Source organism: Ursus maritimus, unplaced genomic scaffold (genome assembly GCF_017311325.1).
Source record: "Ursus maritimus isolate PB19 unplaced genomic scaffold, ASM1731132v1 scaffold_17, whole genome shotgun sequence".
In the NCBI taxonomy this organism is placed as follows: Eukaryota; Metazoa; Chordata; class Mammalia; order Carnivora; family Ursidae; genus Ursus; species Ursus maritimus.
In genome coordinates this window covers 46913710-46932286 of record NW_024424119.1, presented here as the reverse complement: position 1 = coordinate 46932286, position 18577 = coordinate 46913710, and the positions used below count along the sequence as shown (strand labels likewise).

General features: G+C 49.5%; 1 protein-coding gene across 1 annotated transcript in view; it reads right to left on the bottom strand.

The window, feature by feature from the left end:
- Window positions 1–11325, bottom strand: part of GSN (gelsolin) — a 52129-nt gene extending 40804 nt beyond the window's left edge. The window contains exons 1-2 of the mRNA XM_040631821.1: window positions 11222–11325; window positions 361–451 (exon numbers count right to left, since the gene is read on the bottom strand). The gene's annotated coding sequence lies outside the window, so the exon portion shown is untranslated. The remainder of the gene's footprint in view (window positions 1–360; window positions 452–11221) is intronic.
- Between the last annotated feature and the right edge of the window lie 7252 nt (window positions 11326–18577).

The following is an 18577-nucleotide window of genomic DNA, read 5'->3' as shown; positions in this document are numbered from 1 at the left end:
GGAATCCACCCTCTTACTGAAGAGATAACAGAGGCCTTGAAAGGGAAAACGGCTTTCCTACAGCCACACAGTGAGAACGTAGCACAGCGGGGATAGGGACCCAGGCGCCCTGGCACCAAGCCCAGCCCTTGTGTCTTCCCCACAGGATCACACTTGCCTGGCCTCCCTCACAAGGGAGGGTGAGGAACAAATGAGGCAACGGGCAGAAATGCACTCTGGGCTTTACTAGAGAAACCTCAGGGACTCCCTTTGAGTCCACAGTAGTGACCAGCAGCTGCTTCTACTGTCCCCTCCAGACTTCCCCGGGCAGCCAGAGCTGGATTTAGGAGGACTCAGGGGTGTCTGCTCTGCTCCACCTACCTTGCAGGGCTGTGAGGAGGAAGAGGGCTGCTCCGTGCAGAGGTGCTGGGACCACGGCAGAGGCAGAGTACAAGGGGGTTATCAGCACCACCTGTAAATAAAAGGCCAAGAATCTCAACATCAGACGCTCAAGGTCATCTGGTCAAATCCCATTTGATACTTCTACCCGTCCCCAGCACCCACCACCACAGTCACACGGCCTCTACTTGCACACCCCAAGCAATGGGGCACTCACTTCCTGCCAAGGCTGTAAGACCTTCTGTTGAGTTTAGCTGGTTGAAAGAACTGTCATTAGGATGGGCTAAAATCTCTCTCCCTATGCTTTACACCCACTGGTTCTAGCTCTATCTGCTCAGATCACCCAGAATAGGTCTGTCACCCTGTTTCCCAACAGCTCCTTAGACTTGGGTCCCTCAAATCTTCTACAAGTTGTATAACCTCTTTCCTCCAGCTTTTCCTGAGACCAGGTTTCTGGTTCCCTCCCTCACCCCTTCCCTGATCAGCTCCAAATGAACCTTGTCCCTACTGACAGCACAATACCGAAAATTTGACATTCAGGCGAGCTCTATCCAGAGCAGGGCAAGCAGAACTCTCACCTCCATCATTTTAGATATCATGTCTCTATTAATCCAGCCTAAAATCCCATTTGCAAGTAAGGCAACCCCAGTGCATGTCTGAATTCAGCTTATGGTCAACTTCAGAGCTATGGTTCAGGATTCTGGAGTTAGACAAGATGACCCCTCATTTAACTAACTGCGTGACTTGATCAGGTTACTTCGCCCTGAGTCTCAGTTTCCTCCTCTGTACAAGAAGGATTATGTCAGAACTTATTCCATAGGCTATTATAAGGATTAAATGAGATAAGATATGTCAAGCGTTTTGTACAGTGCATATGTTTACTCTGATTATTAATTAAATCCCTAAGCCTTTTTCTAGAAATTATATTTTTCTCATTCTGTGCTTGTGCAGTTAGGGGACCCAAGCTGTTTACATGCTGTATCCTCACTTCTATGCCTAAGCATTGTTCTACCATTGTAAGACCCTATTATCATTATCTGGCAACAGGTCTTTCTTTCCCATCAGGCTGCGAGCTGCCAGTCTGCTTTGCCTCTGAAATGCTGGTCCTGGCACATGAGCTGGCAAACAGCAGGACCAGGGAAATTATATGCTAGATGAGCGAACGAAGGACCAGCCAACACTGGCCCCACAGTGGATTGTGCATCCCAGCCCTTTGGCCCCCTGCCTTTCAGGGACAACCTGGATCTTCACTCTGCCTCACTCCCCAGAACCCCAGCCACCCACATTCAGGGGACAGCTAAGCAAGCTGGCTCCTGCCTACACTGGAAAATTTCTCTGCCCAAACCAGCTTCTCCAAGCCAAGGAGAGAGTCCAAGATCCCAAATGCAGTGGGGCCCTACAGGCTACAGAGATTAAGACACCAATGAGCCCTGTCCTCAGCTGACGGTAAATGGCCCAGGCATTCCCGGTGTATTTCTGCATTGTGAGTGGCATACATAGCAAAGCAGGGGATCTGAAAAAGAGGCTGCATGCTTATCTGGCACTGGTGTCCACACCAGCTCTGTGGGCCTTCTTCAGAGAGTTCCACCTGAAACTTCCTGGTTCCATGGGATAGATCAAAGCAGAGTTGCACTATATTGTGTTCCTGCAAGTGACTAATGACGTCTCAGTTTCTGTTAACTCTGTGTGAGGACAAGCCTTTGAAATCCAGCCTGCTTTTCCTCTACACCCCTCCAAATCACACCCTCATCCTCCTGGTGGTGCTACATTTCTTCCCGAATGTAATCTGCTCCTCCCCTGATGTTCCGCATCTCAGCAACAGCACTACCAGCCACCAGCCACAGCCTGGGCCAGACCAGACACCAGGGCACCACCCTCCTCAACCTCCCCTGTTCTGTCACTCATTCTTCCAACACCACCTCCCCCTGCCCTGCCCTGCCCTGCTGGTTCTGCTCAAATACATCCTCATGTCTCCACCCCCACTGCCAACATCCAGGTCCAGGTATGACCACCTGTCATCTGGGTGACTGCAGTGCTTGTTTTCTAACTGGTCCCCCCACCTCCTCTCTCCCCTGTGGTGCAAGCCCAGACCACGTCGCTCCTCTGCTCAGACTCCACCATGGTTCCCCTAGAGCCCCAGAGATAAAGTCCAAGATCCTCAGTGAATTTGTCAACGTCCTTCAGGATCTGCTGCTGCTGGTCCCATAAGCTTCAGCTTCTTCAGTTCCTGTCTTCCATCCACACCCCTCCAAGCTCCAGCCAGGCCAAGCTGCACTCTGCCCCCTGCGTCTGCATGTACTCTTCACACAGAGTCTTCTCTGTTCCAGAACTCTCTTCCATCCCTATTCTTCATCTCTCCTTCCATTCATGATCAAGCCCAGTTTCCTCCAGGAAGTTAGCTCTAATTTCCCCTCCCCCATGAGGGTGAGCTCCTCTGAGTTCCCACAGGCCTCCAGTCTTCCCTGTCACACTGGATTATGGTCCATTTCCCAGTTAGCTTCCCCCATTAGACTAAGATCTGCTTCCATGGATCCCAGCTCCTAGCCTAGGGCTGGGGCCATTACAGCTCAAGAATCACCAAAGGAAGACGCTAGTAAATCACATGCTTGCACACATGCATATACACATGTGTGCACACGTGAGTAAACATATACTTGTGCACATGTGCGCACATTCACAAAGACAGCTAAGAGTGCAGGTGCTGCCACCTATGGGCAAAAAGAACATTACATTCTTCCCCAGGCTCTGGATGGGAGGAGCCCCAGAGATGCAAATTTGGCTGGGTTTAGCAATAACTCAGGCTAACTCCAAGTTGGTCTGTTTTCCATTCTGGGCCTTAAGGCTGCAGCAACTTAAAAACAAGGTCCACAAACCACTGACTAGTCCACCGCCCACATGCTCCAGAGGGAGCCATAAAGAGAGATGTTTCCTTCCAGCATTCACCATCCTGGTCTGGGGCCGGCGGGGCGCCTGTTTACTGAATTATATCTTAGAGAGGGGGAGAAGGCACAGTCCGTTAGCGCTGCCCACCAGTGGAGGGGCTGGCCTTTGGGTAGAGAGCTTTGTGCAAGTGACACTGTGCAAGTCACCAGGAACCCCGTATGTCTAGGTGGCCGAAGAGGAGCTTTCTGCCCTGGTGGTGGAGGGGGGGGAGCCTGAAGCCAGGGGTGTTTTTCTCTGAAAAGCCTGCTCCCAGCATCATGGGAGGACTTTCAGATTTGGTGGGAGAAACACGATATCTGCCTAGCAATCCCAGAAGGGTTCAAATGGCCGCCCCAAAGACAACACTGCTTTTCTGAGCACCTAGCAAGGATTAAACTCTTTACATACACCATGTCTCATCCTCCTGATACTCTGCCAGGAAGATATCGTTGTTTCTATTTTGTTTAAGGAAGGATACAAGCTCAGAGAGGTGAAAATGTGCTTCGAGTCATACAACTAAGATGTCTGCACAGTTCCCACCAAGGCAGGCTGCCTTCCCGACTTCACTAAATTTCAGGCATTAAGGCTAGGTCTTTTGCATAGAGAAAAACACAAAGCTTTGGTTACTCTAGATCATTGGTTAGCAAACTCTTACTGTAAAGAGCCAGTTAGTAAATGTGTTAGGCTTTGCAGGCCCCATACCTTGTCTGTTGCATATTCTTCCTTGTTTGGTTTTAGGTTTGGGTTTTTTGGCTTTTTTTTTTTTTAACCACCTTTTAAAACAATGTAAAAACCATTCTTAGCTCAGAGGCATACAATCACAGGCTGAGGCCTCCCCAGGGCTGTAGTTTGCAGCCTACAGACTTGAGAGAAGAATGTCTATAATCTTAAGTATAAAAACTTCTGGTGGAAATAGTTAAGACGAAAGCTGGGTCCTTCAGCTGTGTTTCTCCTGCTTCAGATGGCTTCCTGCTGAGTCTCTTTCTCCTAAAGAAGGGCTCTACCTCGCTCTGCAATTAGGCAGCAAAATATTTCAAGGGCTGTTCAGATTCTAGAAACTCAGCTGTGGACTAAAGAGACGGTCTGACTCCGCATAGGGCACAAAAGCTGGAGGCAAATTCGATGGGTAGAAAGAACCTCTACCATAAGACAGTAAGAGATCTAGGCTCTGGTCTGGGCCCCCAACAAAGGATTTAGAATCTTGCTATGCCAAGTGTGGCCCCTGGACCAGCAACTTCTGCATTACCTGGGATCTCATTAGAAATGAAGAGCCTCTGGCCCCACCCCAGACCTAGTGAACCAGACTTTGAATTTTCACAAACACCCCAGGTGATTCATGTTCACGGTAAGTTTGAGATCCGCCAGGACAGCTTTCGTGTCCAGCTGCAATACTGTCCCCACAACCCTTTCCCCGAGGAAAGAAAGGGTTTAAAGACATCTTTCCTTATGTCATAGTATTAAGTCTCTGACCTATCATCTGTACTAGGGACCTCAAGAAGCACCCTGTTTTGGATGCACAATCGATAGACCAAGACCTTCCATTGGATCTTGAAATCAAACCTTCGACTGGCAGAAAAGTAGAAGGAGGAGAACCAGAGAAGGTGCCACTCTCCACTTCGCAGTGCGGGGACACCAGGCAGAGAGGGAAATGACTTTCCCAAGACCATGCTGCCAAGGAAAACGTGGGGTTTGACTATGGTCAAGTTGCATCGTCTTCCCAGACCTTGGGTTTAATAAGTGAACTCGTGTTGGTCTAGATGAGAGCTTTTGAAATCTTGCAAATGGTGGAGGAGCAACCAGGCGACTCGCTGTGCGCTTTACAAAAATCAATTGCTGTCTCTGGGCCTGAGTATCCTTGATCATGAAGTAAAGGGCGGGGCCAGGGAAATTCCCAAGGTCTAATTGTAAAAGCTGGAATCTAGAAGCTATTTCGAGGCAAAAAGGCAGTCAGAAGGGGAGCCTTCTGCTGGTGGTCACCACAGTCACACCGAAGTCTCAGGGCTGGTAACACAAAGTCAAGCCTGTCCCTCTGAAGCACGGAAGCAGAGCAGTGACCTGGCTTAAGCTCAAGGTCTTATGGCAAGTCCCAAGCAGAAACTGGAAATGAGAACAGGCTTCTCTCTGCTTCCTCAGTTTGGAACCATAATCTTTATCCTTACTGATGCTGAACTGTGCGAATGTATTTGTTAAATAAATGAAGTACGATGTTTTGGGGAAATGGTCCCTGAGCCTTCTAGTAAGACAGCTAGAACTTTGATTACCAGCTTTCAATGCTCCACCAAGAAGGCTGCCGTCCTCACGAATGGCTGGTGGGAATAAGAGCTCTGTGGCCTTCTGAGCAGCAATTTGGTAAAATGTAGCAGAAATTGTAAAATGTGTCATTTTGACCCAGTGACTCCATTTCTTGGGCTCTCTTTTAGGAAATAATGAAAGAAGACTAACGTATACACTTGGATGTTCATTGCACCATTGTTTGTAAGCAGCCTCAATGCCTGATAATAGAGGAAAGTGAACCATGGTATATTCCCACTTAGATACAACAACAGAGGGAGGAAAAAGCAGATTTGCATATATCATTTTCATAATAAAAAAATAAAACTTTTTTTTTTACAAGTAAAATGCATTATTTCATTTCTTTAATCCCCCAATCGGAATGAAAGATTTTCAATAGAAATAGACATGCCTTTATCTATGTAGGTAGAGAATACTTCTCAAACTCTTCTAAAAATTAAATGTACTGTCCTTAATAACATGAGAAAATATTTATGTCATCATGTTGAAAAAAAAATCAGAATAGAAAAATTATAAATGTGGTATGACCACAATTATATAGAGGTAAAAAAAAAATGTGCTGCAAATATCAGGAAGGAAATGCCCCCAAATGTTAACAGTGATTATCTCACATTGGCAGAATTATGGACAGTTCTTATTTTTTTATTTGCTAAATTTCCTTATCATAAGCATTCATTATAATTAGAAAAGGAAGGGGGGTAAAGTCCTTGGAGGAAAGGGGAAAAAGCACCCCATTTCCCATGAGTATACCACTCATACCACTTTGCCACTCCCCCAAAATTAACTAGTATTTACTGTGTCCACTGAGGGCCCAGCCTGGCCACACTGCTTACAGAAAGGAGATTAAGGGCCAGGACCCACCCTGAAGGCTCATATATACTGTCTATCCTTTGCTTGGCAAATAAGGCAGACCCAGATGATATCCTCATTGAGGCTGGAAAGCAATAATACTATTTATTTAATCCGTTTAGCAAGATACGTGAATCCACTCCCACTGGTGTGGCTCCTTCACCGAGTTCCCTGAGACGCTATGGCTGAAACCATTTCTGGAGCCCCCTGGGGAAGAGCAGGTTTCAGGGATCCTGTTATCCCTTAGTCTAAGCATTGAATGCAAGAGGTGCAAGAGGTTCCCTCTGAGGCAGAACAAGCAAGGCCCCGTCAGGGACAAGGACAGAGAGCCGGGAAGGAATCTAAATGGTCACCCGGCCCCGGGTGCTCACAGCTCCAGACTTCACCTTCGTCATGGACAAATTAGGACCCATCACGACAACCTCAGGGCTACTGTGAGGCTCAAAGAAAAGAAGGTAAATCGTTTCATCTCTCCAGGGTGAGCCTCAGTTTCCTTGTCTGTGAAATGGAGTCAATATCTCCTCCCTCACTGGGCTGTGAAAAGACTAAACAAGATAGCAAACACACACAGCAAGCATGCTCCCTACGGTGGCCAGGACTTACTGCTCATAGAACAGGGAGTAAGATACATAAATGAATACTAGGCCTCAACTTCCTTATCTGCACTACGGGGCAAACAATTCAGGCCACAAAGACCAAAGTCACGAACACTGGCTACATCTCCAGCTGGCCCTGGTGCAGGTTAAACATAATGACTGCTGTGGGCTCACTCTGAGGTCCACGTTCATGCACTGAGCACAAAACCCTCTGACTCAGAGACCATCAGAGCCAAGAAAGCCCGATATTATCCTGCCCACCCCTCTAGTGCAGGGTGGACCCCGGGGCCCAGAGAAAGACACATATTAGCACAAGTCACCCAGTACTTCGTCAGTGGCAAAACCAGGACCCAAGTCCAGGCCTTCTGCTGCCCAGCCTTGCCCACCACGCCTACTGCTTTTCTCTGCCCTGCCCTCAAATTGCTGATGTGGTCCCAGGGCAGGGCAGGGGAGAGCAAGCATATGGTGGGGGAGTGTGGGGGGGAGGGGGGCAGGGAGGGCGAAACCAGCGAGCAGCAGGAACCCAGTCTGCCTGTGGTCTACAAACTCACAAACCACATCAGGCTGCAATATGACACACGCTCAGTTGAAAGGGAGGAGACAGTTTTATTTAACATACCCTGGCTGCCTAAACATTGCTCTCTCCATTTCCCTCCCCCGAAAAATGCATACCTCCGGGGATCTGCTTTCCTCTGCTTCTGCCAAAGGGCGGGGAGATGGTCCTGGCTGGGACCCCAACTCACAGAGTGACCCAGGGCAGGGGAGCTTGTGTTCTCTCAGCCTTGATTCCCTGAAACAGAGGGGAGACTGACCTACACTGTGGAGTCCTGTTGATAGTATAGAAAAGGATGAGTTTGCCAAAAGTGCTGACGGGAGGCCCTTCAAACCTCTCTGCTCCAGGGCTGAACTCTCCAAGCTGTGCACACAGCCACCGTGAAAACCCCAGCAGTTCTCATTATGTCAGGACTACAAGGAAACTTCAGGATAACATTTAGGGACTAAGAGTCATGGCTCTGTAGTCAGAACTGCAGAAATCAAGGACATAATTAATGTCCCTGTGGTTGATATACTAAAAAGTAGCTTTCTTTTATAATCATGCCAGCCAACATCACCCCTGTTCTACAGATGAGGAAACGGAGCCCCAGAGAGCTAGGCCTTGCCAAAGGTTACTCAGGAGAACTAAGGCTGAAGCTCTACTCCTAAATCAGTGCTTCTAATTCCTCTCAGTCCTGTGGTTTCTAATAAGTAAATATAAACACTCAGAGGCTGTAGACACAGACTGTAAAGTTTGCTTGAAGAAAACCAGAGAACAATGCCTCAGCAAAGGACTCCAGATCATGCAGAGATCACCTCAATGACCTACCTGGCAACTTCTTATTATTATTACTCCTTTTCTTTCTTTCTTTCTTTCTTTTTTTTTAATGCCCGACACGGGGCTTGAACTCACAACCCTGAGATCAAGCCCTGAGCTGAGAGCAAGAGTCAGATGCTTAGCTAACTGAGGCACCCAGGCGCCCCTGCTTGACAACTTCTCAAGAAAGACCCAAACTACCCACAGGAGTAGGGAGAAGTGACCTATGGCACTGGATGGTTGAGAAGCATAAGGCATCCAGTCAACAGCTCTTGCTCATCTTGGATTGGTAAATGCACACATGGCTGCTAACAATGGCTACTTTTGGGGAAAGAAGAAGGTCTGGAGGGATGAAGCTTACACTATACTCTTCTCTCTGTTTGAATCTTTAACAATAGTTTTCCCACTTTACAAATATTCAAAAAGAAAAAAAAAAACACTGCAAAACTCAAAATAATTTAGCAGCCTTATCCAGTAGCTATCAGCCTACTGTTTGCTTTTCACTGAAATTTATAGCAGGTTCTAAGACCTTTGGCTGGGCTTCCAGAGTCTGCAGCTCTGATCCATCCCAGGGGCCACTGCTCTGGTTCAGACCTGCACTCTCTTTAACTTGGACCGTGCAACCCCCTCCTCTGGGTGCCCCTTCCTCCAGCTTGCCTCCTCCCATGCATCCCCTACACCAACCACAAGATTAGTGAGAGTTTTTATTGTTGTTCTGCTCAAAACCTTTCTCAGCTTCTCATTGCCTTCAGGATAAAGTCCAAACCCCTAGTTTACAATCTTTATTTACAGTCTCAACTTCCACAGCTGCACCCTTCCCTCATGGCCATTCTAGCCACAAACTGCTCAAGAAACCTCAGTACCTTTGCACAAACTGTTCCTGTTTCTTAGAATATCTTTTCCCTCAACTCCTTTAACTCCTGGGAGCCTATTACTTATTTCTGAGGCCTGGGTCACCCAGACAGACTTAGTCACCCCTTTATGGGTTGAAATAACTCTCAGTATTGAATGATTGTGTCAATCACTATGGATGGGAAGTATCTTGAGGACAAAGAGCTTTGTCCTCCTGGAGGCTTCTGTGCCCTCACAGGGCAAGGCACAGGACACAGGCCCGGGTAAGTGTTGAATCGATGAAGGAGGGAAGGAAGGAAATGCCATGAGAGGCAAACCCTACAGCCTCCCCACCCACCCCAGCTGCCCGCTTTCCTAGGTTCGTGTTAGTCCGTAATAAAAAAAAAAGACTATGGAAAATTCTGGAGTAAAGTTTCCTTCCCTGATTCACACGGAAACCTTCTTTGCTGCTGTGTAACTCCCCCCGGGTGCCAACCCAAGCTCCCCGGCTGTTTACAATTTCCCTGGCATTTATAAATAGCAAGGCCTCAGAAAGGAAAACGGAATTTCAAAGGAGCTGGATGCTGCCTGTCTTCCCATCCCATCCTTCCTCCTCTGCTCCAAGCCCTTTCCCCTTCACATCCCCAAGAAACACCAACCAGCACCCCCAAGTGTGTGGATGGGGAGGGACGGGGATGTATTAATGAATGGAATACTCAAGAAAGAGTAAAAAGCCCCACCAGCTAGAAGGACTCCGCCAAAGGCCAACTGGAACTAGGTCCCAGCCCTACCCCTTTGTCACTGTGTCACTGTGAGCCCATCACAAGCTTTCTGGGCCCTGTGGTTTTCTCAGCTGTAGAATGGGGTTGAGGTGAGACTCCAGCAAGCCCATGGTCACTATAAAGTACCTAAAGTACCGTGCAGCCCGCGCTCCCAGTGCGCAGGTCAGAAATGTGGTCCTACGAGAACAGGCCGTACAGGATCACGTCTTTGAAAAGTGTCTAGGAGCCAAAGTAAAGCAGAGGCTCCTCCCCAGAGGCCCCGCCTTCCACAAAGCCCAAGTTACCCCCCAGGACAGCCCTGAATGCCTTTGGCTCTTTAGAGTTCTAGGCGGTTTAAGGATACCCTCTCTGCTCTGTGGAAGGTGTAAGGGTAGGATAAAGGGTATATGTCCGGGCAGATAAAGGGCTACAAAAAAGCCAATGTCCCCTGCCCACCAAATGCTCCCCCGCCTTCCAAAAACTTGGGCTTGCCCTTGGCCATCGCCCAGAGCAGCCGGCCTGCACTGGACCAGGGGGGACACAGCCGTGACCAGATTCGGGGAGTGATTAGCCCCCAGACGAGATAGGGGCCTAGGGAGAAGGGAGACTCCAATCACTGTTGTCAACTCTGAGAGAAGTTTCCGTGTGAGTCAGTGAAAGGAACGTACACTGTAGGGCCGAGGAGAAAGCACCTTCAGGTAACAAACGCAAGCAGATTTCAGACGAGTACAAGGAAGAAGTTTCTAACAGTCCTGGGCCCAAAAAGAGGAAGGAGCTGGAGGGCTCCTCACCGCCCCGGGGAGAGCAGGCAAAGGCATTATTACCTTGGAGTCAAGGATCCGCTGAGCAGCCTCCCCGGCGGAGCCACCGCCCAAACCGCGGACGCACGGCTACCTGCAAGCCCGGGTGGAATACACCGAGTGCCGGGGTGACCCCGAGCCCAGGTCCCCACCCGCGGGGGCGGGGGCGGGGTCAAGGTTAGCTCAGGTGCTTGCAGCATAGCGGGGCCTGTAGGTGGAGACCCGGCCCCCTTCCTCCCCTGCCCTAGCCCCCCGGTCCAACCCTTCTTGGTCCCCTGGAAGAGCAGTAAGGTGAGGGAAGAAGCCCCTCTCCAGCGATGCCCCGCTGCCGGGACGAGCTCCAGACTCGGGAGGGAGAAGAAGGACCCAGATGCCCGGGATCCTCAGATGCCCGGGACTCCAAGATCTCCGGGGCCATGGCCGCCCCCCCCAACCCCCTACCTGCTGCTGAGGCGCTGCCGACGGCGGCTGCAGGGTCCAGCTGCGCTCAGCTGGTTCCGGGCGGCGGGGCGGGGGCTCTGCGGTCGCTCGGCCGCGGTGGGCAGGGCGCGGGCGGGAGCCGCCCTCGGGGCGGGGCGGCCGGGCCGGGGGGTGGGGAGGAGCGCCGGCCCCTGCCCGCAGGCAGCTGGGAGGGTGGCCACTCTGGCTCCAGGCTGGCTTTCGTCGAGCGCACTCTGTGTCACTTCACCAGACCCCGGGCTACCTCCCCGCGAGGAAGGCATCCGGCCCCTCCTAGGAATAAACTGAGTCTCAGAGCACGGAGGGGAGATCTGCCGGAGGGTGGGGAGAGTGGGGGGAAGCCGACCCAGGGGAGCGCCCGGGCTGGCTGGGCTGGGGCCGAAGAGCGCAGTTGGGGTGGGCAGCGTGCCACGCTCAGCTGGGATCCACGGAGGCAGATTTCAGCTTCAGTGAGTTCCGAGTTCAGGAGGCAGAGCCCTCCTCAGGAGAGCGAAATGGGCTACCAGCTAAAGCAGGGGAGATGTGCAAGCCGCTGCCAGAACCACTGCACGAAAGAAAGGAGAATGTTTCCCAACTTCATTCAAAACGAAAACACAAGAAATGCCAAGCGCATCCCTGTCCTTAAAACAGAACCGTAAAAAAAGAACCTAAGAGGCTTTGGAGTCAAACGGCCTTGGTTGGAAGCCCTGACACTTACCAATCCTGTAACTTTGGGCAAGTGACTTAAATTGGCAAAGTGTCATTTCCTCATGTGTAAAGTGGGTATAGTAATTGCCTCTTCGTGGGGCTGTTGGGAAGACACAGAGAAAGACTCTCAGCGCAGGGGTGGGTACTGTGGATTCTCCATAAATGCAAGTTCTTATCAGTGTGATGGTGGATATTATCTCAGGTGATGGAGAAAAGCCACACTGTCAAAAAGATGAGTGCAAGGTCACTTTTAAATAAATGTGATATTGTCTTCATCTCAACAGTATCTCACATGCGTTGGAGAAACAGCCACGTAGGATGGCACAGGGCACAGGGCGGCCTCCAGCAGTCCTGCTGCGAGGATGGGTTTCCAGGCTTCCTGCAGTGGCTCTGTGGTTCCACGTTGGGAGGACTCCCACAGCAGGAAACTGGACCAGATGACCACGATGTCCCTTCCCAGCCTGGGTGCCAGCAGCAGCCCCATGTTCAGCTGAGTATATCTCCCTCTCACACAAGGTAAAATGTACCAAGTCAGTAATTGCCAGGTTCTGGGGTTTCAGAGCAGGAAAAGCTGGTGTTTAAGTAGCAAGAGGAGGCAAGAGCACCATACTCACTTCCTGGTTTTTTTTGTTGTTGTTGTTTGTTTTTCCAATGAGTAGCAGCTGGGGAAGCCACACAGCCTGGGGAATCCCATCTAGGCTCTTCCGCCCACCCTCCCCTCCCTTTCTGCAACTCTAGTAATTACAGGAACCATTCCTTGAACACCTTGTGCCATGCTCTGGGCTTCCCATGCATCCTCACCTCCCCACCCCCATCCCCCCCAGGTAGGTGTCACCATGTACACTTTTCAGATGAGGAGGGCAAGGCACAGAGACAGCTAAGTAGCTCTCCCAAGTTCATACAAGTAACAACATACACACCTGAGTCCTTGGCCTCTCTCCTTTGCCCAGTGTCTGACGTCATACACTGCCACCTTTCCTGGCTTGGGAAACTCTACTCAGTTCCACTTTCCCTAAGAACTGAAGCAGGGTGTTCACCCAAAGAAAGGCTCACACCTTCCCTCTGCCACTCTCTGCTTTCTTCAGAGTCTGCCTATGGCTCCCTGTGGGGCAGGTGGAGAGAAAGGCAAAAACACGCTATTCGGCTCCAAGCTCTTTGATTATAAGACCTGGCATACACATGCCCCGGATTTGCCTAGCATATCATTTTCAACACCAGCAGCTTCTCTCCAGCAAAAAAAGGTAAACCTCTGAATCTGTGTCTCCACAGAACTGGAAAGTATCAGATTGAGATGGAGGAAATTTTAGAGAACATCTGCTCCGAGCCCTCACTATAGACATGGGGAATGGAGGCCAGCGGAGCACAGGTTTGCACATATAACCCTCTGATGGCTCCACTTGGTAGTGGAGAAGCACGTGAGCATAGGCTGCCCCCAGAAATAATGAAAAATTACGATGATGATGCCAGTGATGATAAGTGGAACTTCTACTGGGGGGCCAAGCAAACTCCCAGTGCTTCTCTTTGCAGACATTAACACGTGTATTTCACAGCTGATCAGGAGAGATCCTGGCCTGACCTTTCAGTCAGGGCCAAGCTGGTCTTGCATGGATGCTAAGAAGTCTCCCCTGTCTTGGTATCTTATTCTCATTTCTTTCTAGACTCCTACATGTACTCCCGTCCCTGCTGGCTCTAGGCATCAGGAAGGCCTCTTTTGTTCTAGATCCTCACCTTCAGAGTGAATGTCTTCTTGTTCTTGATAATATGGATCCCCTCTCATGGAAGAACTTTGATGTATCCTTTTCCCAGACCACCTCCCCCCCCCCCATCCTCCAGGAGTGAGGATGGGGGAAACAAAGGCTACAACCGAGGCTACACAGTGGATAACTTGGAGCTGTTGCTCCCCCTTGTGAGAAGGCCTCTCCCCACCCACAGGAGTGGCCCTCACTTGGCACCTATGTCTGTACTACCCACCCCACCCCAAACACAGTTGATAGTATTAGGAGTAGACACACGGGATTATCAGAACTTGGAAATAAAGTTTGGGATATGACGATTATGGTTAATTAACTGGGCCTGTGAGGACTGGCCATCTCTGAAGGCTAAGACCACCATTTTGAGGTGACCACCTTCTACAGAGAAAGCCAGTGAGATCTGCATTAAACAGCGTGGGTAAATCAGTGTGGAGAAACTCAGAGAGGAGAAGGCCGGATTGGCCAAGGAAGAATTTGGGATCCACTAGGGCTCTCTTGGGTGTAGACCTCTCCTGATGCTAGCCTCAGAAAAGTAAGTTATTAGGACAAGCATTTATTGAGCATTGAATGCCTTCTAGTCAGTTCCTAGAAGCAGAGCACAAGATCAGGATTTTGTGCAAGCGATTAATTGAAGAGGTGCTCTTCGGGGATCCTGCAGTATCCCAAGGAGCCCTTCGGGCAGGATGCAGCTGGGCCTCAGGATCAGCCCAGATGCAGGCCTGGGCACACAGAGTACCTGGAAAGTGCTTTAATTCCATTGCCCTTCTCTGCTCACCTGCTTCACTGTTCTGCCTCAAATCAGACAAGGATCTCTGCTTTCCACAAAATGGCTTTTACCAGCAGGGAGCTGGAATCTTTGTAGCCCACAGGCTAACGTGGGTCAGATGCCTACCCTTTATCCAGCGACTCTAGCCAGAGAGACAGGGTCATGTTGCACAAACCTGGCTGCTCCCACTGTAACCTGTAGATGGAGAGAAAGGGGGAGGGAGAGCCAGGCAGAGAAGACAGTGTCACTAGGTGAGAAGACTCAGCCAGTCTTGAAAGGCTGGAAAGAGTTAAAACTGGAGGTAAGGAATGGGATGGAATCTTCTACTCTGGGCACAGAATAAGCAAAGTGTGGAGGCTGGAGGAAGACAAGACTGGAAGAAGGGGAGGCGTCTGGGTCCCTTCAGGGATGTGCTAGAGTCAATCAGCTCACTAGTGCTGGCTGTTAAACCTCCAGGACTTTGACAGCTGGCTGTTAAACACAGCCTGTCTGCAGCTACACACAGCTGGCCCGGAGACAGTGGCATAATAAAAATTAAACCTAAAATTATAACTACTAGGTTTGGGTGCTTACTGGTCACCTTATTATGCCAATTTATTACGTCAATTAAGCCTTCTGTAACTACCTCCAAGTTAGGTATGATCTTCAATTTTTCAAATACATTAAACAAGCTCAGAAAAGGTAAGCAATCCTGCTCACGTTTCCGTAGTTGGGTGAGTAGAACGGGAATCCGAATCCAGGTGTGCCCCCGAAGCCCAGGTTCTTTCTACGGCCAAAGTGAAGAAAGTCAGGGGGAAGGTGAAGCTTCTTCCAGGCCTCCCATTCAGGATCAGGAATTATTTAATCTCGTCTTGATAATGTTAGGGCCTGATGTTGGGCCCTTCCCTGCAACACTTCATATAATGCTTTATGACAACTCATTATTTATTTATATGGAAGGTATCTGGAGTTGTTTAAGAAATGTAGATCTATTTTAAGAAAGATTATAAACTGCTGTGCTTGAGAAATAAGAAGTAATTCATAAAACCCCTTACACACATACACACACACACACACACCAAAAAAAATCTTTGAGGCAGGGCTATTTTTGTATTCTTTTATGTACCCACAGAAGAAGTTCATGTCCTGTGTTTTTTCCTTACTTATTATTTACTTACTGCTTTTTTGAGTACGAGTTATGTGCCAAGCCCTGCGCTTAGGGCTAAGGGCATAGAGATGAATCAGCCATAGACTCAACACTTGCAGGGCCTGTGGCCAAGGAAACAGACAATTACAATAGGGTGTTATAGGAACTATGATAGAGGAAGCTCGGGTGGGGTTGGAAGGAGGCTGGGGGACAAAGACAGGGTCCAAGAAGACTGCAAATAAGGAGATGAGCCAGGCCTTGTAGGACACCTCTATGGGCCTCAACTTCTTCATCTGATAACTGAGTCCGCCTCAAAGAGTTGTAGAGAAACGAAATGAAATTATCCACGTCCACCATTTGCTGCATAGAAAGGGCTCTGTAAAAAGTAGCTGGTATCATTAAAGGAACCCCATAGTAAAGGCATGGAGGTGCTTAAGATAAGTGAGCATGTGGTAACATGTCTGGAATACAGGGTACCTGATCTGAGTTCTAGAAGAAGAAACCAGGCAGCAAGAGGACAGCAGCATTCACAGTTGCCTCGTCCGGGCATTCCCTCCTTTGAAACTGACGGCAAATTCCTCAGATTGAAACTATTCTCACTCCCAGTTCAGAGATGGAGAGATTGAGGCTCAGAGAGGTGAAGTCACTTGTTTATGTTGCGCAGCTGGGAAATGGCAGAGGTAGGACGGGAACTGAGATCTCGCTCCAAAGCCAGTCTCCCATGTGGGACTGACAGCATGCTGGGCTGAAGGGATGGAGCACTGGGAAGCTGTCAGAGGCTCTCATGCAGGAGACTGACATTGTTGGAGCCAGCTCAAGAAGAAGTTTCCGAGGAAGGGGACAGGGGCCCGCTGGCCCTACAGCCTGGGCCTGCCAGGGATTTAGCAGAAGAGCTGCTTTTGTTCTAGATGAATCAGCCCAGCTGTTACTGAAAGCCCAGCCCCACTCTTCTGGGCTCAGCGGACCAGAAGGCATTCAGCTGTCCCCGCAGGTCACCAGTGGGGTGGGAGGGCACAGTACTTTGTCCACTGGACTGCACCATTTACAGAGAGTTATATTATCACAACACGGAACAATGGGCTTTTTTTTTTTTTTAATCTTGTGCTGCATCTCCGGCTGCAAGTTGTAGTGGAAACACAATCAGGCCGTCACAGCATTACCGTCTTTGGAATGTGGAGAAACTAAAAAAGCAAAATAAAAACCACCCATAATAGCTGATTGGATTAAGGTTTTAGTCAAAAGTTGGTGTGGGTCCTCCACTCTGCTCCTCCTCCTGTCCCTTCTCTCTATTCTGTTATGCTTCTCTTTTCCTCCCCAGGGGCCCCCTCTTCCTCCCTCTCCTCTTCTCCTTTCTCCCCATGATTACTGCATGAGCAGCACTTTGCTGGAGTCCGAAGAGCTTTGCCTGGGGAATTTGGACAGCTGAGTTCACTCCCTGTCCTGCCTCTTTCTTGCAGAATGATCCAGGGCAAGTCACTCACTCGTCTGGGCCTCCATGATCCCATCTGCAAACTGGGACGGTAGAAGTAACCATCCCCCTAGGAGGGGTTAGACCTGGCTCACAAAACCGGGGATTTTTCAGCCCCTGCTTCTGCTGCACTGGCCCCAAGGAGAGCCGGAGGGCATCTGCCTCCTAAGATCTAGTAACTGTCCTTCACAACATTAGACTTCAGGTCAAGTCACTCTAGCTTGTCTTATCTTACATCTGCAATTTCTACAAATGTCTTCAGACACTCACAGCCCAAATACAATCATTTCACTTCTTTGTTTTTCAAATCAAAGCCACAGACTTGAGAAACTCAATGCCTGATTAGCAAGAAGCTCAGTGCTTCCCCAACCAAGCTTTTCTCTCCTCCCGAATGTTCCCAAACTCCAAGGCTGAAGCGCCCCAGCAGGGAGAGGGTCAGCCCACACCCACAGCAAGCAGCAATCTGGTGTTTTGCTTTCTCCCTGGTGCACAGTCTTGCTATTTTACCCTAACCTCAGACATATGACCCTGCAGATCCAGGTCCCTGGGCAGGTGCCAGGGGCCTCCATGAGCTGTCTAGCTCCCTCACTGCTTAGCCCAGACACACGCTCAAGTTTCTCCCACAGCCATCCTGCAAGGTCCTGGCCTGCCAGAGGCTCCATATCACAATTTGTCTGCAGACCCACCCTTACGGACTCCCAACTTCCCTCTTTTTTGTCTCCTAATGCCCTACATGTCCCCATTCAAGGATGAGGGAGCAACCTTCAGGCAGTTAAAGGTGAATTACCCCAAGAGGACTTTTAAGTTCCTCTTTCTCTAGAAATGAAAAAAGAAAAATAGTTAAATCTTCAGCAAGCAACTTATGACACTCTTTTAAAGTATACCACGGGGGGCACCTGGGTGGTACAGCGGTTAAGCATCTGCCTTCAGCTCAGGGCGTGATCCCGGTGTTAGGGGATCGAGCCCCACATCAGGATCCTCTGCTGGGAGCCTGCCTTCTTCCGCTCCCACTCCCCCTGCTTGTGTTCCCTCTCTCGCTGGCTGTCTCTATCTCTGTCAAATAAATAAATAAAATCTTTAAAAATAAAAAATAAAAAAAATAAAGTATACCACGGAATTATGGCATAAAATACAATTGGCTTGGTTTTATGTTTTTTTTGTTGTTTTTTTTTTTTATTATTTTTTTTAAAGATTTTATTTTTTTATTTAACAGAGATAGAGACAGCCAGCGAGAGAGGAAACACAAGCAGGGGGAGTGGGAGAGGAAGAAGCAGGCTCATAGCAGAGGAGCCTGATGTGGGGCTCGAACCCAGAACGCTGGGATCACGCCCTGAGCCGAAGGCAGACGCTTAACCGCTGTGCCACCCAGGCGCCCCTTGGCTTGGTTTTATGGAACTCATGAAAAACTACTGGAATCTTAGGTGCCAAGGGCCATGGCTTGGTAAGCTTTACATTTTATCACCATCCAGACAAATACCTAGCTTCTTTAGCCTGGCATGGGCAGCCACACATGATCTGGCCTTGCTTTGTCTCTCCAGCT